The sequence below is a fragment of the Anser anser genome (assembly GCF_964211835.1).
Source record: "Anser anser genome assembly, chromosome: 12".
NCBI lineage: Eukaryota > Metazoa > Chordata > Aves > Anseriformes > Anatidae > Anser > Anser anser.
The window spans coordinates 9546837-9571010 of record NC_139733.1 but is presented as its reverse complement, the minus strand read 5'-3'; the positions used below and the strand labels follow the sequence as shown (position 1 = coordinate 9571010).

Sequence of the window (24174 nt, the reverse complement as noted above, 5' to 3'; positions counted from 1 at the left end):
GGCTCTTGTTCTGAGCAGCAGCTTTATTGCAGAATGCCGTTGTATCACATCTAAGCTGTTTATGGTATGTGATAGCGTGGCCTGGGTGCGCTGAAAGGCTCCCTGCTCACTCAGAGCTTAAACACAGGGTGGCAGGACTGCCTTTGTACGGTTACAGGCACGTGCTGGAGCCTGCCAGCTGCTTGCTGTATTCTGTGTCCCCGACTGTACAGGGTGTGTCTGTGTATGGCCAAGCGGGCATGTTTTCTTTTCAAGGAATGCTTGTATGCAACTAGTGCAATTAAAATTGTTAAACATCATTAGCAATTCTGCAGCATCCTTGTCTGATGCTACAGAACTAACATCTGCTCCAATTTTAGGCAACTAGTTTCAGTAAGCCGCAGATAAATAACTCTGTGGTAGACCTGGGAAATGGGAACGTGTATCGACCACCTTGCTCTGCCACTTTCTGAGGTGAAGACAGAGACTCAAAATCAAACCCAAGTCCCCAGGCCGCTTGCCAGATGCACTCTGTGGCTTGCCAGCACGACAAAAATTAGGGTGCTTGTGAAGTACAAGAGGGTTTTATCGTACTGGGATTACTGATGCCAAGTTTCCACTGGTTTAAAATGTGATTGGTGACATTCATACTTAAAAACACTTCTCTAAAATAAGTACAAAGTTATGTAGTTCTGCTCTTGAAGAAAAAAAAAAGAAAGGAAAAAAATTGGAAATTTTCTGGAAATTGTATTCAAGTAACTGAATAACTGTGCTAAATGTGGTGAATGTTATCGTCTTAAATCATTGACAACCATTATTTAAAGTGGTGTTTTCCTTTGTACTTTCCTATGATATGTATTGCCAGCCTTTTTATAAGTTCTGTTAGATCCTCAAAATGAAAGCTACCTCAGTCAAAGATTATTAGGTTGATGCATCCTTCTGTATGGTGGCAAGTGTCTGTGCAGTAGTAAATAGTGAAGTAACCCTGAGTAATTTTCCAGCCTTCTAAGGAAATCTTCTGTAACAAGTGTGGAGAAGGCAGAGAACCTAAAAGAAACAAGTGCAGGTGAATTCCAAGTCACGGCAGAGCAGAAGTTATAGCTCAAGCTCTGAGCAGGTAGGAATTTGTTTTCACTACAGGTCTTACCTTGTCATGCTCATGAAACGGTCTGCTTTCTTCTGATACTTCTCCCCCACCTCCTTTCTGCTGGCTGTAGAGCAAATGCGCCTGCTTTGTACATACCCTAAAACTGAGTAATGATGTGGGAGCACTGATGGATGAATACGCAGACTGGTCCTGAGCTGCAGGTGCCGAGCTTGGTGTTATCAGCACCTGTAACGTAGTTTTAAATATTTGTTGTATTAAATGTGGATAGATATTGCACTTGTGGGATTAGGTGAAGCTCAGTGGGACTTCTGACCTGACACTGCCTTCCTCTCCCCACAACAGTGGAGCTACTAGGCAGTCCCCATGGCAGAGGTTTTAAACACGTCCAAGCACTGCACGAGGGAAACAGTGAGGCATCATCCAGAGAACTGGAAGGGTGATGGGAATTTAACTGAGCGCATTTTCTTTTATTTTAGATTTATAGTATATAAGACAGTTATTAGAATATGCAATCAACCCTGAGTTCCTAAAATTACGATATATTTCTTTCCTTGGAATATGTTTCCGAATGAACTGTTAGCATAACTTCAGAGGTCCTTGAGGTATTTAATATATATATATATATTAATTTAACAAGTGATTTTATGTACAGGTGTACCTATAAATACCTGGACTTAGTTATAAATATTAGATTTAATCTCAGTAAGGACACAATAAAAAAAAAAAGAAAAAGAAATATAGATAGGTATCAATTCCCAGGTCACCTAATTAAGTGGCATCCTTGCTTTGTAACTTTTATTGTGCTAAACAAGAAATGTGTATACTAATTAAGATGACTAATAGTTATGTTCAATCTAATTATAGCACTGCCAGGAGGCACTATAATACTTAAGGGTCTGTCAGCGCTTTTACTACAAAATCTTGGTCTTACAAGCTAATCTGCACACCTGTACTGTACTTGCTGCCTTACAATGTCACAGGTTTCACACTGCATGTACTATCGTGATTTGAATGATATTTACTTGAAAGGTGGGTTTTCTTTCTGGTGCTTGAGATGGAAGTTTCAAAGCAAAAATGCTTTTTATTGATTCTGAAACACACATGAGCAAACTTCAAAAGTTTATATTGCAACTTGTTATATTTGCATAAATATCAATATTTGGGTATTTGAGAGGAATCTCTGATGTTGGCAAAACAGGCCAGGAAGTCTGGCAGGAACAAAATCTTTGCAGTTCCTGTGGCACCATGCCCACCTCGGGGTGGCCGTGAAGCATTGCTTCTCTTCTAGTATCTGCTACTGCCCTTCTGGTGCAGGGCTCCTGAAAAGTAATGTTTGTGTCAGTCTGGAATAATAACCAAATGCAACAAATACAATCCTGAAACTAAATCCTCAGCTTGAGCAGAGCTTTGCGTTCAGTGTTTTTATCTGAGCTGTTTCGGACTGGTGTAATTGCAGGATTTACTTTTCATTTTATTGGCACAGAAAGTGATGCCCTGGCATTTACTAAGGCAGCAATGGCAGCAACGACTGCAGATCATATCCAGAGCACTCTCAGGTCCTGCAGCTCCTGCGAGTATAGGGTGAACATGTAGGATGGGAGCTTTTGAAACTGAATTCATCAACAAATCAGTAGCTATTATGTCATGTCATGAATCAAGAAGCTAGTTGTTAGGATTAACATTTTACTGTGATCTTTTTTGCTGTGATATATTGAGAACTCTTATTTTTTTTAAGTCAAAGATGAAATAGATTTGAAGAACCATAAATATGGATCCACAATAATGTATTTAAAAGGCAATAGCCTTTCTTTTTTAAAGAGCTCAATATGTCTCATGAAGAAATCCGTTAAAAACCGTTACTGAAACCATTTTTCAGCATTTTTGCAGTTATAGATGCTGTACAGCTGGAGAATAGCAGAAATATATCGTGTCCTGTCAAAAAAGAGTGGGAGAGATGAGTTTCTTTGATTGGATTGTGTGAATTTTGATATGGTGAAAAGGCAGGGCAAGATGGACAAATCTCACTTTAAAATAATCTAAACCAGGATGTCATGTGGAACACCTGTGGCACAGGGGTGTTTTGTTTGTGACAAGGATGATATTTTTGACCTGAATATTCAGGGTAGGTGTTGTACAGCTGCAGTAGGTGACAGGAATGATAATTGTCACACATACCCTGGTGTACTTCAGTACTGCATATACTGGGGAACTATCTGCGAGATAACACTATTCCAAATCAACAGTGTCTCTGCAAATACCGTAGGACTCATTAAGAGCCGTGTCAGTTAGCAGTTTCCAAATGGCAAAGGTGAATTGAGGGTGTTTCATCCATGAAACATTCATAGAGTATTTCATGAGTTGTCAAAATAGGAGAGACAACAGAGCTGAGGCTGCAGTTTTTTCCTCTAGGCTGAGATTCACAGCTCAGCATGGCCAGAAGATCAGGAGGATTCGCTGCTTATTGGAGTACAGTCGCGTTGCGGTGACAGTCACCAAACTGCACACTTGGAGCGTCTCCATGCCAGAATCTGACCTGCAGTGAAAGGGCCCAGCTTGGTTTATTTTGTGCTTCTGTGTTCCTCCAACCTCCAGCTCTGGGGGCACCCTAGGTGCCAATCTCCCTTCTGCCCCTTCTTTGAGAGCTGCAGCACACAATCCGGTGCCAGGTCTGCCTGCTGGGTTTCTGCAGACACAGAACACGTACCACGCAGTGAGCATCTCTGGTTGCTGCTCAACTCAGGGTGCTTTTAAAGGCTCTTTTCTAGTTGCCACCACCGCTGCTTCATAGCTTCCACCTTCCCTGAAAGGAAGCTCCCCCAAACCCATCCAGTGAAAGCAGCTCACCAGCCTCAGCTGCTTCCTTCTCCCCGATGCAGCAGGACCTCATTAAACACACAACAGCAAACATTCCTGATGCGCAGTGTTTACAGCAAGGCCTTTGTGTCATCATACAGTGAGACTTTTTCTTTCACCCTCCAGACATGCAGATCGGGGTTAATATTTGCATCATGTTGACAGTTTATGCTTAATGTTATCTTTCGAACTGCTTGCTTGCTAGAAAATTTGACACCCTTGTAAGTGTTAGGTTTTCATTCAAGAGGCCATTGAGAGACAATGAAGAACAAAATAAGGCAAGATAAACAAAAGCCTCTTAAGATGAGCTTGGAAATTTTCTGCTGGCCTTTATTCCCTTATGGAGTTTCTGGTACTGCACAAAGAAAAAACATACATATAGTCTTAGGAGGTGATAGGCTGCTCAGAATATGAAATCTGTAGCACATTCTGAATATGTTTTGTGTAACAGCAAGAGATTAGGGATTTCTTTCACTGCTACCTAAACAAGCAAATGGAGTAAGGACTTCCAGCTGTTCATTATCTATAGTTTACTTCTCTTTTAAGCTTTTATAAGGCAGGATGAATCACCTTGATCTTTGCTAACATTCATTTTCTCAAATCAGCTGTTTTTTGAACAATGGTGTGGCGAAACAGACATTTACAGTTTGGTTTTGGCTGATTTTATCTAGATTGGTATTTAGTAATGGTTTTCAGCAGTCTTTGCTCCTGCTCTTTTTTGCATTTCTATGCATTTGTTCTGAAAGTAGACAATAATCTATCAAATGTAAGCTGTGCACAGCCAAGGAGAGACAGTCGGGGGCCTGTGCAAACCCTTCACCAGGCTTGAGGGGTGTGACCCGTGCTGAAGGCTGCTCACCAAAGGTAAGGTGACTTCAGGGGTGCTTTGGGGTACCCATGAAGCCAGCAGAGGTGGCTGCGGGCAGCTCCTGCTTTCCCAGCCAGCTGCCGGGCAGGACCAGCAAAGGGTCCTGGTGGGGGTGCCGGTCCCTGCATCCCACCGCCTGCCCAGTGCCCAGGACAAGCCTCTGCTCCACTTTCTGCTGAAATGCTGCTCCACTCGTTAGCAACCAGCTGCCAATAAACGGCATCTCTTTAGCAGCTCCAGCATCCTGAATCGGGATAACATGCATAAACCAAAACAACTGACACTACGCCTAATACTGCGCTATTTTATCTCCTCCCTAACAGTCTCTAGCCAGTATATGCAGAGATGTGCATCTGCTTTGGCTTATTCTCCTTGCTTTTATTTCAACAGACCACAGTAAACTATGGTCATGTTGTCCCTCAATCTGGAGGAGTTTTTAGGCAAGATGTTCTGATTTTAATGGGCCTGTGGTTATCTCAGGTTGGTCAGTGCTTTAGAGTAAATGGCTTCTGTGGTGTGAAAAGCCTTACTCTGATATGCGGCAGAAGATAAATTCAGTCATTGGAAATCCTTCTTGGGTATTTCAAAGAGATTATCATAATGGTTCCACGTGAGGAGCTCAGGCCTTTGAGACGTAGGTGTGTTTGCAGCCTGTCTCGGTGCCGATCGCTACACTGCTGAATTCCATTTGACGTGCCTCACAATTAAGTGTAATACAGCTGTGGGAATGTAGGTCAGCAGTCTCTTTATTCTACATAATTCTACATTCTTGTTTTCAAGAGAAAAAACTTTAAAGGAACCGAGAGAAAGTAAAGAGCAGAAAAATTACTTCAAAACAAAGTTTTAATGAAGCTTTCTACTACACATTTAATGAACGGGTACTACATTTTCCAAGACATTATTAACATAGCTGAATTAGCCTGATGTGCTGCTGCTTTATCCTGAGGCTTTTGATTACCATGACTTGGCTTTATCTCACTGTTCTGCATACTAAAAGTCACTTGGGAAAAGAAGCTCCTGAGGCTGAGGCAGGGACGCAGGGGCTGCAGGCCTGTGCGTTATTAAAGAAGGTGTCTGCAGACTCCTCAGCCTGGGCGCATATTTCCTAGCGATTCCACTTCAGCTGCATGCCCGCCTGTACGACCTGTCCTCAGTGTCCGCTGCAGAAGCCTCCTGGTCTGTGTGGATGTACCGGGGCTTGCCCGCGGTGTGATGCCATCAGAAGGGTTTCCCTTTGTCTCGTGGAGCCTGTGGGTGGGAGATTCGCGCTGGATTCCCCAGGGCAGCGGCTTGTCTCACACACACACACCCCTGAATCAGCAGAAATTGCCTGGCTTATCAGACATTGAATTTAAAATTCAGTTTCACACTTCACCCAAGACCAGGATTACCACGAGGTGCTCGATTGATTATTTTTCTCTCACAGGAGCACCAGCCAATGCAGAACAGTCATAATGGAAGACGTAAAAGTGCTCAACGTTAATATTTAGCATGTAGAATCCTGCATTGAGGCCCCATTACGGCAAGGCAGGACGCAGAACAAAAGCAGATTCCTGTGAAAAACACTATTTTAGTTGAGAGAAACAAAAGATGACTGTACCAAACAGATGGGGGCGTTGGATATAACAACGAGATAGTTACTACAGTAAACAGCAGCCCCAGCACACCAGCTGCATAACATCTTAGCAGAGGCAATCCTATGTAATTTGACAACTTCCAAGCATGTGTTGCACTGAAAAGTCACATTTTTGCATCTTAATCATTACTTGGTCAATATTTTCACTCAGAGTACATCAAGGTACTGACTGTAGGAATTAACCTGAATGTGTATTTACTTCGTGTCTGGCTTGATGTTAGAGCAGAGGCTAGAGATGACTAAACACTTGGTGAAAACTAGCATGAAATTTAATTTCCCTCGTGTGGCTTACCAAAGAACAACAAAAAAAAAAACCTCAGCAGCAGCAACAACAAAAACCAACATTTCCATTAAAATAAACTATGCTTGTATTAAAACAAGGTGAAAAATATAAGTATGTGCAACTGATGGAAAATAGCCTTCATGCAGCTGATTACTAGATTGATTGGCACTGAGATGGATTAATTGATTTTCCTGCGTTTGGCAGGGGTAGGGTCTGTCATAACAATTCTTAGAGTTTCACAAATGTTAACTAATCATTTGCCATCTTGCTGTCAGGTAGTAATTTTGCTTTGTATACAGGTGGAAAAAAACAACAGCATGAATTACTTCCCTCAGGTGCCGCATCCTGCCAGAAGTGGAAGCAGTTTAGCAGTGCCTCAGTGCACAGATGCTGTGAGAATCCCCCTGCCTCTAGGTCTGGGAGTTTTGTTTTCATTGTGTCTTTCCAGGGCACAGGGTCCAGATTAGACTGAGGTATCTACAGGCTGAACAGGTAAAGTTTTTATGAATGTTGTCATCTTTGCTGTAGGAATGAAGCCTACAGCTGCTGTCCAAATTAATTGCAATCATTGTTCAAGTATTAGGAATTCCCAAATACAGCAAGATTTACCTAGCTTTTCAACATTGGACAAACGTAAGTAGTATGGCAACCAGGTATTTCTCCCACTCGTACTACTATTTTTCATGTCCTTTTTGAACTGTGAAAACTGGATTAAAATAGATAAGGCCCTTGTAGCACTGTGTAGATCAGTTGTCCTGGATAGTAGAGTTCACCTTCCTTGGCGGATAGGGCCAATGCCAATTATCAGCAAGATCAAATACAGTACGTCCACTGAGACTCTCATCTCTCTCAGCCTTGCTTTACAGTTTCTTCCTTTTTGGTCTGAAGTATTAATAATAAAAAAATAATAAAATGACAAGCTAGAAATCAATGTCAAATATAAAAAGTGTTTATTATCCGTGTGAAACCTAATACTGCGTTCCCTGCAATGGCACCAGGTGACTGATGAGGCTGACACATAGGAACATTCTCTCCATTCTCTCGTTTTGACAAGTTTGATAGAGCCTTTGACTTGATTTTTTTTTTTCCTGATGGATAAAAGGAAAGCTGGTGTGCTGGTGTTAATATATATGGATTTTTTTTTTGGGGGGGTAAAGTTACTGTCTACTGAGAAATCCTGATCTTTGAAAACAAAAATCTGAGATCAGCTAGCAATTCTCTCTCCAGCTACCCTTGTGATACTACAGCAGCTCTGCATACCTGTTGCTTCTGCAGCTTCATTTCCCTTCCATGCTGATGGCATGTCTTCCTTTTGCCAGCCAGTGTGTAGAGGCAAAATCAGTTGTTGTTTTCTTACCTTTATAATCCCTGAATTTTATTACGCATATTAATTGAGAATACCCCCTCATCCCTTTGTGCTCCATGACATTATATAGCCTTCTCCAAGGAGAAGTTGTTTGGCCAGCATGGTGATGTTCGGGATTATTCGCATCAGTAAGATTTGAACAGTGAGCATTTGATTTCACGTGGCACTGCTGCTCCTGGAGATTTCTGCATTCAAAACACACTTACGTTTTTGTGTTACAACGATAAGAAAAATATCCTAGTTAAATGGGGCATAATTTTGTTTATGCTTTGTTTAAACCAAGGGATAGAATGAGAGAGAATTACAGAACTTGTTCTTAAACCGAAGATTTATATCTTAAAACTTGGACATCAAATATTAGAAGTGAAAGGGGCACAGTCCTGCTAAGCTCCGCAACAGACAGTGCTTCAGGTGGAAGTGTTAGGGATATTTTCCTTAGGTGTTAGATTTGCTGCCAGGCTGGTAGGATTAATTCCCTCTACAATAAAATGACCGCTTAAAACCCAGCAAGATAATGTGATCGATAAGTTCTTTCAGCATTTCCACAGACTTTATTTAACTATTTTGTAGTTCCTCCCTGATCTGTAACTGAGCCGGGGCAGAGGCTGTGCAGTTCTGGGTCTTCCTCCACCACTTGTCTGCCCGTCTGCTGGTGAGGGGCAGGGGCTTCGGACGGCCCTGCTGATGGGCTCATCGAGTAGCTGGGACTTTTGGCTGCTGGGTTGATATATTAGGGATTTTGCTGTGTGCATGCTAGAGGGGCATCAAGCTGCATAGTTGGAAGCTGCTTTGAAATGACTGCTCCCCCAAGGCTTGGGGACACAAAGCACAGTGGGGTTAAACCAGTTGGAAGACGGTGTCTTTAGCAAACATCTGTATTTTGAAAATGTCTCCTTGGCAGGGCTGCAGCAATGGCTTGAGAGAGAAGGTTTTCTATCTTGCTTTGGTGGTCAGAATGGCCAGAGCTACATTGGACATAAGCAGCACAATGAATCCACGTATTCAGGCTTGCTCTGCTGGTCTTTGGGGCTGGGTGGTTTCAGGGTCTATGACAGGTGCTATAAAAGAGGTTGGAGGAACCCTAAAATTGAACTAACTTTGTCCGTAAGCTGTGCAAATCGCTATCTTGTTAAAATAATAGGGCAGTGAATAAGAGACTTCTACAGAGATCTGTAACTCCATGATTTGAATTCTTGTTTGGTTTGGTTTCATCATCTATAAGTAAAACTAATTCAGAGGAAGTGTTTTTACTGATTAAAAAAATCAAAATAACTTGGAAGTATCAGATGTATAATTAAGTTTTGTCGTTTACTTCTAAAGGAAGCAACACATTTTACCCTGAGGTAAATCAGTTATTTTATCATGTGTGAACTCTGCCAGTGGTAAGAGTATGTCACATCTGTAAATTCATGAGGCACCTGTAGATTTTGTTTGTCAATACATAATTTCTCAAGGCTCTAAAATACATATATTGTTCAAGATTTTGCAACCCAGTATGTCTGGCTGTGTGCTTCTTGCCACAGCAGCAGAATCCAGACATTTCAATGCTGATATAGTGATCACCAGTACTCACTCTTGCTTTTTAAAAAAGGAAAAAATAGTACAAATGAAACAGAAATGATTAGTGAGGTACCAGTGAGTCATGTTTCTATGTGACTTCACGAGCATGGCCAATGTCTGGTCTGAGAGCTCGAGTCAGCAGCTTCTGTGGTTTAATGTGGCTGTCTTGTAGTTAAAACTTACTCATAGAATTCAAATTTATATGTGATTTTCTGTCTAAAAATTAAATGATACAGCCCAGCTTTCAGACTGGGGAGGCAACTCCACGTGATGAGTCACAACTTGACTTCTTTGTTGTTGTTTAAGAAATGAGTATACTTCATGTCAGCAACATGTGGTTTTCTCAAGAGTTAATATTTCTTTCTTCATTTTTCCCTTGAGTTTACTCCAAGTTATCTTAATTGCATGCTACAAAGTAATTAAAAATATAGGTCTTCAGCTCCTTCCATCTGAATGGCTCAGAAGGGAGTATGTGGGTCAGGGGAGTGTTGGCACCGGAGTCTCATCAGACTGTGACAAAATAAATTGTTCCTCCATTCGTTTAAGCAGAGTATAATGAGGTTTGACATAGTGAAAACTGAAGCTCAATCTGTAACTGAAATTTTATGTATCGGGTTGGTTGGAAACATCCCAAGAGGTCTTTGTGCAGCTGTTTAATACTATGAGTTTTCTTTATAGATGCTTAAACAAGCAGGCTTGCAGGAGTATCTAATATGGCTGTGGCACAACAAGGGTGTCAGGGAAGCAGGAGACTGATCCAGAGCTATCTTTTTGTCCTGCAAATAAATGCTTGTTGACTAAAAGTTAAAAAACAAACAAACACAAAAAAAAACAGCAGCTATTTAGGTGGAATAACTCCTTGGCGGAGTCGAGGGGATCTGGGTTTGAGGCCTGGCTGAGTTCAAGGGTGGAGGCTCCGCACAAACCCAGCACTTTGTTGTGGAGGTGTCTTTCCCAAGGTAATCTGTCAAAGCTGGTAAACTGGGGTGAAAGAGGAAGGGTGAACCATAATTTCTGCATTTAACAAGAGTACGAAAGCTGATTGAAAATATTTTGGTTCACTGCTAAGAAATATTTCTTAGAAAGAGGAGCACTAATGATTTTAGCACATGCGTAAGCGGGCAGAGGGCTTCATGGTCTGTTCTTCCCATTTGTGGTTGGTAGATTTGGCTTCTGCCTATGGGAAGTATCTTTCTTTTCTTTTTTTTTTTTCTGAAAATGGAGAGAGGATACTAATGTGTGGTTAGTGAAACACATCAAAACCATGTCCAAATTTACAGACGTTAACTGCTAGCTGGATCAGCAGATCTATAGCTCCAAAAGGAGTTCAGTCAGCGGCTAAAGCCGTGCTGGAAGAGTGGATCCTGAGCTGCCTGCGAGCAAGTCACTAGAGGGCAGCCGGAGCCGCGCACCGTTGTGCAGAAGTGCGGCTGTTGCACACCCGGGCTGGACGTGCAGCGTGCATCCCGGCAGAACCCCCTTCCAGCAGCTCGTGCCCGGGCTGCCCCAGCCTGGCTGTTTGTCACAAGCAGTTTTTTCTCCTGTGCATTTCCCCTGTAACGCCAGCCTGCCTCCTGAAGGCAAGCAGACCTAGCCCAAGGATGTCCACACGCGATCTGGGTGTAACGGAGTTACTCCAGAAATGCCCCAGCGGCCACCTCAGCAAGGGAGCCTTTTTTACTGGAACCGCAGCTTAGTCTTTCTGCCTGTATGTCCGTGCCAGGGGAAGATCTGTCTGGCAAATACGTGACTGTGATATGTGATCTCCCTCCCCAAGGCATCACACTTGTGAGAACTGCAAGCATCTTGAAGCTTTAGTAGCTGTGGATTTTGTCAAGCTATTTTGAAAGGCAAGGGTGACCTACACTCTGTGAATCGTGGCATGTGCCACATGGGCAAAGCTGCATGACTCGAACTGTACTTACAGTGGGAAAGATCACATACCAGATGCTCACAAAATACCTGGGGATTTTCAAGAGTACAAAAGAAGTGCACCGTAACACTAATAATGTGGATAATATTTTACTGTCCTGCAGTTTTCCATCATGGTGGCAATACGGTCCTGGAGCTGGGGAAGAGATCCTTGGGATCCTGCACAGGGTGTCCTTTAGCAGATGACAGCAGGGAGTATTCAGGCCCTGCAGCACTGGTAACTGTCCTGTGTAGCAAGGAGCACTTTGCCAGTGTCTCTGCGAGACCCTTGCACCATGGGCAAGAGACCAGTACCAGTCTCGTCTCCTCCCTGTGCTGCAGAAAAGAAGCAGAAGAGCACTCAGCCATCGCTGCACTGGCTCCGTCTCCTAGGATGCTCCCTGTGCTCCTCTGCCAACCCCCACATAGCAACTGAAGGGCGTTTTTAGGATGCCTGTATAAATAACATACAGGCTTGTTTGCAGCTTGTCCTAGAAACTACCCCCTAAACATCCTTCCTGTGTAACATGAAGATGTTCTCAGGACTGTCCTCCATTCTCTACATCACTTCAGTAATCTCTGAACAACTGCTCAAAGTTTGCACAGAGGTTCTCTTAAGTGCTGTCTTAATGGAAACAAAAAATTTCTACTTCCTTCACAGTTCGGGTACCTGCCTGCCAAGGTATGGTTTGAGGTGGGAAGCTTCTGTTGTCTGTCATACTCCTCTACTCTTCCCACTGATGTTTACATAAATAGTCTAAGGAATAACATCTACACAATGCTTTGGATTTTCCTGCCTGGAAAACTCCTTCCAACCATCTGTCAAATGAGTAAGAATATTTCTACATCTTCAGCAGTTCCAGAAATGTTACTTCAGACTGCGATACAGCTGCGAGGCTCTGGATTAGCAGCTTCCCTAGGCAGTGGATTTGCAGTTGGACTGTAAAGCTGTATCCAGTATGGCTCTCACCCAGAGAGAAGAGCGGTCAAACAGCTGACTTACAGTGCTTCCAGAAAAAGAAAAAAAGAAAAAGTTAATCCAGGCAGTCTGGCTGCTTCTGTGGTGCAGATTTGTAGTTCCCTGGGAAGCAACAGTATAGCTGGTCAAGCTGTAATTAAAGCTAAAATGCAGTGTTTTGTTCAGATAAATGCTTTGGAAAAGAAGCGTTTGCCAAACTCTCCTATGCAGATACTATTTTTCAAAACTGAGTTTTAGCTAATTAGCACTTATTTCAGATAGGCAAGCTTTCTTCCTAGGTGAGATGCTGAATGCGAGTTGCTGGCCTCTGAGGAGCATAGACTGATGGTTATGTTATCTGATCCAGAATATTTCACGTGTTAAAGCTGTTGCAAGTTACTGTTTTCCACATAAACAAAGTGTAGGCTGTTGCTTCTCCTGAGTGACTGGCCTGCATTATCACGGCTTTGTCCCATGGCATAGAAGTAATTCTGTTGGTTGGGCAAATACACAGTACAACAGAGTGACTTGAGCAACACTGGTGGCAAAGGAGAACCTAAGTGGTACAATAAATAAGAAAGCCAGACCATCTCTACGCTTTCTGGTCTCAGTGAAGCAGCCCCCAGCCTTTTTCCATGATGTTAGACATTTTTCGAAATCTAACAGCACAGTAAGTGCTAAAACAAATGAAAGAAAAAAAAAGTCAATTTACAAGCCATAAATAAAATACTTGGGAACTGTTACTAATCCTGAAATGCTTGCCATGATCTTCTGATCCGACTTTGTGCTAGTTGCCCCTAAATTAGCATGTAGAAGAACTGCTTGGGACCAGAGCTGGTAGGATGCAGCAAGCAGCTCCAGACACCAAGAGGGTGTGGATGGTTCCAGAGCAAGTTGTGCTTGGGAGAGGAGGCAGCTCTGACCAGGGACTCCAGGAAGCCTGGGCCTCAGAAGAAACTGAGATTTTAGGGTTTTTGTTATTAAATATAACTGTGAGTAACACAACAGTTGCCTTCATCGTTTTTCGTGATGAAATGAGGCATGTTGAACTGCTTCCAGGTAGCAGATGGTAAGGATCCCACTTTCATGTTGGCTAGGTCTGCGACTGGCTGGGAAGCAGCTTTTCCTTTGTGTTGTAGGATCTGTCGCAGGAATTCTCAGACACACACACACACATACTCAAGCTGAAAGATGAGTAAACAATTTCCGTTATTCCTGGATGGGGAGGTGGATCCTGCCTCAGCAAAGGGCTCCAGCTCTGCTCAGAAGCACTCTCAAGTGTCTACTTACACACTTGCTGATCTGGAGCTGTAAATTCAAATTCCCTTTTTGCAACTGCTTGATAACTTTCTGCTTTCCTTTTTGGCTGTTAACAAAGAGTATTGCTTCATAGACTTGCTTCAAAATAAGAAAGGAATATGTTGGTATTTCCTTTCTGTTTTCAAGACAGTCTCTTCCAGCTGATGTCCTTCCATTATTTATCTAAGTGACCCATCTTCTTGAGTCAGCCAAGTTAGAGCCAACCGGAGACATAAAAACAGCTCTCAAACTTTCTGCTTGTCTCTACAAAGTGTTTCAAGTTATCTGAACCAAGAAAAAGTGAACGTTGCTGATTTCATGTAGTGCTTTGTATACCTGACTTAATGAGAGGATTTCCAAGATTGCCACCAAGCAGGCTTTGCTTGACAGTCAGTTTGTCTAAGACATGTTTGCAGTTTGGGATTTGCAGTTCTCTTAACTGTACTTCAGCTGTGGTGCTGGCAAGCCTGTGAAAGCTGACTGGTAGCTGATGATATAGCAAAAGTAATAGCCAAGGCAATTGGCAGAATTTTAGGGGTGATGGCAAAGTGTTTATGATTTAAAATGACAAAATGTGTAAAGTGCCTATGGCTCTGAATAGATGCTGAAAGAATAAATAAAATAAATTGGACCATCTGGCACTCACGACTTTCTGTGCAGTCTTAGCCAGCAGTTTGTAGGAAATTAAAACATGATAATATTGTCTCTCTCAATGGTTGTTAGGAGTGATCATTGTGAAACACGTGTAAACACTGAACTGGAATTTCTGGAAACAGCAGCATATGCAAAATTGGCAGAAAATCACAGTGCTCTGGGGATCGGAATAACTGGAAGGAGAGCACCAGCGAGCCTGGAAAGACTTGTGGGTCTGCGGGACAAGTAATGGCTAATGCAGAATTGCTGGCTCCCCTGGCCAAGACACTGGCAGGTAGAAGAGCTGCTGGAGATGTGGCACTGCACTAAGCCATCTAATTTCTTGCGGTCTGTGGGGTTTGGTAGGGCTGAGTGACATGGTGCCGTGTCCAAATTGCTTCTTGCCATCTTTCTCTCATCCTTCAGCAAGGCCGCTTGTCAGAAGGTTGTAAAGGGTGCTTTGAGTAACAGGCTCCGGTGATCGCGTTAGTAGGCTCCTGTTTTTTCATAAGTACTAATGAGTAAATCATGGAGAGGGCTTTTATGAACAGGCATCTTATTCAGCAATTTATAACCCACTGACCGCTGGCTTTAGTTGGTTTGGAAATACAATGCATTTCTCCTCCCAGTCTCATTTTTTAAATTCTTGGCCTATGCACAGTATATCTCAAATGTTTTCTTCTCTATTTGAACATTTTCGTAACATCATTATCATTTTCTTTCTAGTCATAAATGTCAGTTTTAGGATTGAAGAAGAAAACATAGTAATTGGGAGCCTTTATTAAGCTCTATTGTTTGATGTATTTCTTTCCTTTTTTCTGGTGTATGCAACTTCTGTTGGAAAGCAAGCTCAAAAGGGTGCTGCCCAATTCACGCTGACTGAAAACATTTGTTTTGTCAGCTACACCTTGTATTAATGAGATTAAACAGAGGTTGTGGAAGAAAGGGACACCTTCTGGTTTGGCTGTGTCTAGTAGATTATGGTGAAAAGTAAAGCTTGTTGCTACCTGAGCACAAATTTGTGATATGTCTATCACAAAACATCTCAGCATATTGATGCTGGATTCACACTTGCGTGGGACCCTTTGACCCAGAATATAAATCTGAAACTTCAGCTATGCCTTTAAAATGGACAGCTGTGAGGAGCTCAGGTAACAAAGATAGAGGCTGGGAGACAAGAACTTGAGCTGCCTCGGTAGCAGTTAGGGAGAAAGTTTGTGGCATAACAACACAAGCCAATGGGAGGTATTGTGTTTGCTCTCTTGCAGTGGAGTAGCAGCACATGCTTGCACATCAGTGGTGTATCTAAAGAAAGAGGTTTTATTTGCTTCCTTTATCTTTTTAAAGATGACGTTCATGGCTGAGACTGGTAAAAGGGCTGTATCCCTTCCCTGCATCCTTCTGGCGCATCATGACACAATGAGAACCTTTCTTCCCAGGCCCTGACTGTGCAGGATCCAGAAATGCTTCTCCAAACTAAGAAATTATGACTGTATTTCCACGTATTTCATGTTGCAGTTCTAAAGAGAACCCTTTAAAGGACGATGAAAGCAATGCAAGTCAAGCTGATGCTTGCAGCTGGAATCCCTGACATACAGCCGCGAGCACGTCTAGAAGTGAGGAGAGCCAAGCTTTCATCCTGCAGTTTTTTCTTTTGGGAGCAGAAGTAGTTGATATTCAGAGTTTTTAATGAAATTTATCTTCGGATAAGACCCATTTCATCTAGCTGTTGCTGTCTAGAAATTAACTGCCTGGTCTTATACTCAGTAGCCAGTTGAGTGTGGGGGGGGGGATCTCTAGAGGCCACTTCATGCCACCTTGTTAGACACCCATCATTAAGTGAGCCAAGAGCTGTCCCATTCAGCATGTTTGCTGAAGAATTCAGCTGTTGATATCACAAGATATGACTTAGCAATCGGTCGTGTTTGTAGCTAACCTTGGAGTGAGAACATTTCATTTCATTTAACTCAAAGTAGTCTAAAATTATTTTTTGGAAGGACTTAAAGCCTTAGCTTTTGTAAACAAGCTTAATTTTGGACCATCATTTTGTTTAGCTCCAAATGAAAATGAGGCCTCAATTGTCTCTTATATGAAACAGGTTAAAAAAAAAAAAATCCCATCTTTAGACATTGATGAAGAACCTTTCACATTTCTAAATTAATTGGGCTTGATTGTCTCTGTGCTTTTTTCTTTTTGTTTGTTTCTCCAGTCAGTCTACTGAGAATGTTTATTGACAGGGCAATGTGGTGTTGGAAAAGTAGTCAGAGCCAGGGGATCTGAAAGGGGGATGTTTTATTCAGCATCAGGCTTCTGCCTGCTTGGTTGCGTGGAGCCTGGGACTCCAGACGGTGCTGCTGACAGCAGTCAACAAAACGTTACACTTCAAGGCCAAAGTGTGGAGTGCCATACTTCAGAAAAAGAATCTTGAATGTTTATTTCATGGGCAAATACCAGCTAATTTTTTTTTTATTCCCCTCCCCTCCCCAAAGCTAGCAAAGTGGCTCAATTTGGGTGGATTTTCCTGGCGATGCCAGAAAATGTTCTTGCTCTAACCGCACGAGTTGCCAAAGCTTTGAGTTGCATGCTCAGTCGAAGGGTGGTATAGCCAGGCAAGGCAAAGGTTGAAAGCTTTTTATTGTGGGCAAAGCAACATTTTTTCTTTTTTTTGTTTTGTTTTGTTTTTCATTTCAATTCAGAAACCTCTGTATTGCTTTAGCTGAAATTAAAAAAAAAAAAAAAGATGAAAGAAATTGCCTGAGGCATACACCCAGCATGTAAACTTTCAGCCTAAAGCCTGGCAGTGGTATAAATAACTGACAGAGGGTCTCGTACTGGAAAGCATTGGGCAATTTGGATAATGATGGCTCTAATCCTTCAGATACATTTACATGGAAACATCTAATGTCCATTGTTTTTTGAGTATGTTGCTTGCAGCTGGCATTCTCTTTTATGTAGAAAGAAGTATTGAAGCATTTTGTTTGCTGGAAAAAATAAAGTTTTCTATGCTGAAAATTGTGCAACTTGGCAAATGATGGCCAGAAATGCTAGAGCAACTGACTGTCAAGTACCCTTTTAAGTTAACTCCGATTGCTATATTTCTAAAAGAATTCTGTTTTTATTTTGAGTTACCGTAGACTCTTTTTCCCCCTTCCATACTACTCCCATGCCTTCTACATGGCAGTAGATCATCTGCAGCTACCAGAAGGTGCTAGTGGCTTTAGTGGCTGTGCCAGATCTTGCTTTCAGTGACTGTAGCAAGCATTAAAATTAGCCCTTCAGTTTCAGTGGCAAAACATTCTGTGATGTGTGACAGCAGCAGAGAAATGTCCCCAGAGCAGTGATGGATCCCACCACTTGTCCCGTTGTCATCTAGCCCTGCTGTGCTGAACTACCGACAGCCTGTTGGTACTGCTCTGGCACAAAGTTGTTCCAGTTTCACCTCCGTGAAAATTTTTGGGGGTGAGATGTAGTAGAGGGAACTTCACACTCAGCTGCTTCCGCCTGAACTGGTTATCATTCTTATCGAACAGGGGAAAGGAGCATTGTTTCCAGCAGGTGATACGCCGGTTGCATCGTGAAAATTCATGAAATTTCTGCCAGATGCAGGGAGCTGGCTGTGAAATGTCACCTGACTTTTGGCAATAGCAACAGATGCAATTGCTCTTTAGTAAACCTATTGATTGCTTTTTTTTTTCCAGATTACAGATGAGGCGATTAATTGCCTTCCTTGCAAAGTCTCCTGTGGTGCTGTGATGTCCCCTCTCCTCATGCTGCAGTGCGGGAGGTTGTTGGGAGCACTAGGAGGGAAGCTAGGCTGCCCACAGTCATGTTTGTAGTGTCTGGATTTAATAATCTCCGTTCAGGCGGCTGCTCAGCAAATTATCTTGTTTGCGCCAGAGACTGGGACTCCAGTGAATGCAACCTGACGCTCAGCCTAGGTGAATTTAAGGAGCAGCAGAAAGTGACAAGTTCACACCACTTGTGGTTTTTGTCCTTGCTGCCTTCACGCAGCCTTTCTGCATCGTGCGGTGCTTTGGCAACGGGTCAGGTGAGATGCTCAAGCTAACGACCTCTGTCTCAAGTCCCATGCCTGGTATTAGGCTGAATGGCAGCAATCTGACTGCTTCAAGTGGAGCCATTGCCAGTTTTATGGGATATAGGTGAGATCAGAATTATAAACAGGCAGATGACTGATCAAAATGTGGCTGTTGAGGACCTTCAGCCCTGAATTGCTGCTTCCTACATGTGAGCGTGCTCCAGGTAGTCATCCCTTCAAAGGTGGCTGCTGAGAACCCTTTTTTCCCATTCTTTAGAAAACCATGAGATTGACAGAGTGAGGGGAGGGTGAGCTTTTATATCTGAGAGGTGAGGAAAACAAAGAAAAACGTGTACATCAGTGACATATTCCTAACTCATAATTGTCTTTAGCATACAGGTTGTTGGTGATTTTTTTTTTTAAATAGTGCTTTCTGAAAATTCTGGTACAGTATTAAAAACTAGTGCTGTTTCTAATAATTAAGATTGCATGATCAGGCTTCTCTTATTATTTTTCCCTTCTGCCTTCTCCTTTTACAAAGAGAAGCTGTACACAGCAAGATGGGAGAGCAAAATACAAGTGGGATGTTTGTTTGGATGAGGCAGGGTTAAAAACCCAGCTCACAGAGTGAACAAAAGCAACTGGGTTTTTGATCTCGCCATGTCTGATGCTGGGCATGTTCTTACTCCAAATTCAGTCACCATGGAAACAAAACTTCTCTTTAAGCATGCCGTATCTTTGATGGAGCAAGAGGCTTCTTTTTGGCAGACATTTTTCCATCTTCTTTGTGGATGGCTTGCGGATGATGAATACTTCTGGAACAAGTCGCTTTCTTCTCTCTCCTCTGAAATGCAATAAGTTTCTACTGTGCAATATGCAGTGTTCCCCCCTGAAACAAAGGCTCCACTTTTCAATAGGGTTCTAAAATCGCAGGAAACTTAAGCTGTCTCTTTTCTTCCAAAAATATCTAAAAATCAAAAGTTCACATGGTGTGTTGGTAAGAGTTTCTATAAAAAGGTGCTGTGACTCTCAGAGGTAGCACAAGTATCAAGCGATGTGGAAATTGCTATGGTAACTACTTTTATTGCATTCCAGAGTAAAAAGTCGCATGAAACCTGCGCAGCCATTAGCAAGTAGGTGAAAACTTGCCTAGGGCAGAGCTCACCTAATCACCCTCTCTGTTGCTCACCTTATTCCTGCAGTGGCTTTTTCGGCCAGGAGCGGGTGCTGTGGGTGCCTGGTGCATGGTGCTCTGTGTCGGAGGTGACCCAGCTGCCCTTGATGCTCCTGGTGAAAGGGCTGCCCGTGAACCACGGACTGAATCATGGGCATGAAGAAAGCAAATGAGTGATGCTAAGCACTACACGCCTGATAATGTGCAATATTAAATATATCAGAGCCTGCTTTTTTCCTCGCCAGATGATTTACAAACTGCTCATCTACATCTCGTGTGATGAGAATGTCTTAATTTTTAATCTGAGGAACCACTGATAAATACGGCCCCGTCCTTCCTGCGGTACTGTGATGCCTATGAGGGTGACAAAGCTGACTGATAAGCTTCTGGGAATCGGTGGATTGTGTTGGTGTTGCTTATTGTTTATTTATTGTTGTTATTGTTATTATTTGGATTACACTGTATTGAAATAGGGACAGACAGTAACGGGACTATCCATGTCTGGATGAGTTCCCACCACTTGGGGTCAACTCTGAATGCAGAGAAGAGCATCCAAAAACACCCTTGAGAAGGAGAAGTGCCTGTCCTAAAGTATTCTTTCATTACATGAGGCGCACACTAGAGCGGCCCTTGTACAACTTGGTATCATTGCTGTGTGAAGAGGAAGGGCTGCAACCTTCAGGATATCGATAGATGGGTGTCTTCACTGGGATTTGTGTTGCTGTTCCCAAAGTTTGTTAATGGTCACACACTCATGAAGACTTTAGAGCTGAGTGTAGTAAATCAGTAGTAAAAAGGTTGAAGGAGGGCATGGTAGGATTTTAATCGCTTTACAGTGATGGGTAGGATCAGCATTTGTGTTTGAAGAAACCATTGTTTCATTAATTGTTCAGAAACAATTGTTCCTATATGGTTAGTGCACTTTAAAATACTGAAAGGCTTGCTCCGAACTTAGTTGTAAGCCACTACATATATGGATCTTTTACCTTGTCCAGGAAATTATTCATGCCTGTTACCAGCTCAAAGCTCTGTGAACAAGCTCTGTCAGCAAGCTGTAGCTACGCACTTGGAAAGGGCGACATTTGGGCTTTTCATACCAGATTTTTCAGAAATTCTGCAAGCTGAGGACTCGATGTTTCGTAAAGGATTAGAGGTTTTGTTTCACTAGCCTAGTCGCCCACTGTGAACATTTGATAACAGTTTTGTAGCAAGATGCTTGAGGACTTCAGGTTTAGGCTGCAAGGTCAGTGTCTGCTAAGGCTCAGGACAGTACCAGTGGTGACAAGCTCCTGCTCTGAACAAAAATCTCTGCAGCTGCCCTAGCACAGACCATGTAGAAAGAAGCAGATGTGTATCAGAGCTGTTTGGATCACTGCACGGATGAATTAAAGGCTATCTCCATACCTATTGCCAGCACAGTCATACAACGAAGCAAAAGGTAGTTTGAGATCCCATTTATACAGAGCTCTTCCTTTGTATCTCAGAAGTTGCCACCCAAAGCTTTGACATCAGCACTACCTTATTGGTACAAACCACAAACTTACCATTGTATGATACTGTCCCACGTGTTCCCCAAGTGGGGAATTACTCATTGTCAGCTAAGCTCTTGCACTTCTACTGGGGGTGCTTGCCACTCAGGTTTTGCTCCGTGGATGAGGAGTGCCTGCTAACAACTTCACAATACAAAGAAAGTTCACGGTGGGGTTGGAGGATGTCAGCAAGAGGTTTGTGCCATGGTGCTGTTCAGCTTTGCCAATTAATACATTTACCCCAAAAGTAATTCTGTGTTATGGAGAATTTGGGGATAATCTGTGACCTTTAGATGAGGAAGCACGTGCCACGATGAGTGGATGGACTAGCTCAGAGCAGCCTGTTATTCCTGGAATATAAAGAAGTGATAGCCCTGAAAAAGGTATTTCAGTGACTGTGAGAATGGGCAGTGGATGAATGGATATAATTGTCAACCTGACAAGGATTAAGAAAATGAGCTCAGAAGCACCTGGCTTACATAAAGAGCCCACCTAGAAATGCGGGTGCAGTACATGGGAATGGGCAGCAGTGCTTGGAGATATCAGCAGAGAAATAGGAGAGCCTTACAGAGGCTGAAATGCCTCAGTTAGAGAAGAAAAGGGCACTGGGTAAAAATGAAGTAGAACCTTTGTGCTTGTTTGTTTGATTTTTTTTCCCTTTCTTTAACTATTTAACTAAAACTCTGTGCTCGGTGAGCCGGCTGGTCTTGCAGAGGGTGGTCGGCATGGCTGGAAGAAACCACAGCCCTGCAGAGCTGCTGGAGGTGTCAGTGCTGGGCCAGGCCAGGTGCGGAGGTACCTGAAATCCAGAGATGTGAGCCTGTGAAAAGGGCTAAAGCACAGCGATCCCAAGGACTGAAACCTGTTACCTGAAGGGCTCCTCTGGGAGAGACTGGCTGACAGGTGAAGGGCAGCTGAGCTGTAAGCACAGTGCCTGTAGGTCTGAACTGGGCTTTCCCCGTGGCTCCGACTTCCAGCCTGGGCTCCCATCACACAACGCTTTCAGCTCCCTTCATGGCAGCGGGGCTGATGGTGCTAAACACAGGGAGGCACCCGGCGCTCTGCAGGATCCTCACCCTGAAAATGGTTTTGAATTACATGGGGATTTGTGTGTGATCCTTGTATTTGCATGTTACGTCAGCTCAGGATGGCTGTGTAGTCCCTTCTGTGTATGCTCCCTGCAAAATTTTGGTACTTCCTTGTCCTATGTGTCCTTAGGAAAACGAGTTGGTTGAAAGGAGAAGACAAAGACCAGTAATCCTGCATTTTTCTTTCAGCTCCTTCTGTGAGTGGTGTTTATATTAGTATCAGTAGCAGGTTTGCAGATTTGCTGTCTAGATTTGAGCAACAGCCTTAAATCTGAGGTATAAACTGTTGTATTTGCCAGCTTGCAGTAACGAGCAAGACCTGACAAATGTAGAGTGACGATGAGAGGTGTCAGAGCACGTAACGCTGTGACCTTGGAAGACGGTGGAAAGGCTCACGGCACTGAAAATTCCTAGAAAGCATCACCCTGGGACTGAGTCAGGGAGCACTGCAGTGGAAAAAAACATGACATTTCTGTATTCGGCCAAGTCGTCTATGAAATGCTGTAATGGTGAGGCTTGGTATCATTGATCCCTGCTTTTACAGAGGGTTTTGATTTGATTATTCCAGGTAGCTAGAGATGTCTTCAAGATGGCTGGGCATGATTTGTTTGAAAAACTAGGTCTGTCTGAATTTCTGTCCCTTGTTACAGTAAATAATCAAATGCGTAAAGATGCTAAGATCAAATTAGAGGCAGACAGACTTCAGCTCAGCCTTTTTGGCTGCAGGCAGGATGAACAGTGCTGTAAGCTTTAAGTATGAAAGCCAAAGGGGCTCTCAGGAAAGCTGTTGGTAGAATAATGTAAGAAAAATGGCCATGCTCAGCAGCCTAGCTATCTGCGTACTCAAAATCCCATTCAATATTTAACCTTTTTTGTTACTGTCTTGGTAAGAAATGCTCATTGGGAAATGTTACAGTGGAAGATGTACTACAGGACCAAAACAGCCTGTGGAGGACAGTTGCCAAGGCGCTTCTCTAACTTACTGCACAAAGATAGCAAATAAAGCTGCTTTTGCTTTGTATGATACCTTGCAATCAGCACTTGGTGCACCCACCCCGAGGAAACCAAGCCGATGTGCATCCCTGGCCACGTGCTGCCTTCAGCGAGAGGGGGTGTCACGATGGTCAGGCACTTTCTTGCTGATCTGCCAGCGGGTTATAAAGCTTCCACTCAGCTTGTTATTCTTCAGTAGTCTGTGGTCGTCGCTCCTTCATACCAGCCAGTCATGAGCCGTATGTTTCATGGGCAAAAGGTTATGCATGAGATAGTGTAGGCGTTTTTTTTTCTGGAGCACGTCACGCGGAGTTAGCATTTACGATACACTTGCACAACTAAGGGTAACAGTGTGCCACGTGGAATTAATTTCCTGAGACAATGGAAGTGCCTACTTTCTCCAGAATATTCTTACCACTGTTGCAACATTAAAAACCACTTTGTAGAACAGATGCCATTTGCTGTAGCTGGTAACTCCCTGTTCAATACATGCACAGTCAGCATGGGCTCGGTACCAGCTGGGCGCGCTCAGATCTGAGGCCACAGGCACTGACATCAGAAAAAATAAGGAGGCACTCAGGAGCTGTCTGAATTGGTTAGATGGCACTGCCAGGGCACAGAAAAACAGGGGCAAACAAGCAGAGGGAGCCCACAGTCTCGTGTGCCTCGGAACTGGTGATTTGGGCCTGTTCGTGGGTGTGGGAGTGAGGGAAGGGGTGGAAGGAAACAGCACGGCAGGATTTAGGATGCTGGGAATGCTTTGTGTGAATGCCAGAGTGTGAGTCCACGCAGCAGAATATGGTTCCCTGCTACTACTGGAAAGACTAACTGGCTTCAGGTTGGAGAATCGAGGTGCAAATCTTCTTCTAACTTGAATCATAACATAATATTTTGAGATTA

General features: G+C 43.2%; 1 protein-coding gene across 1 annotated transcript in view; it reads left to right on the top strand.

Moving 5' to 3' along the window:
* Positions 1 to 24174, top strand: part of LOC310880496 (uncharacterized protein) — a 215969-nt gene that overhangs the window by 109218 nt on the left and 82577 nt on the right. The window lies entirely within an intron of this gene.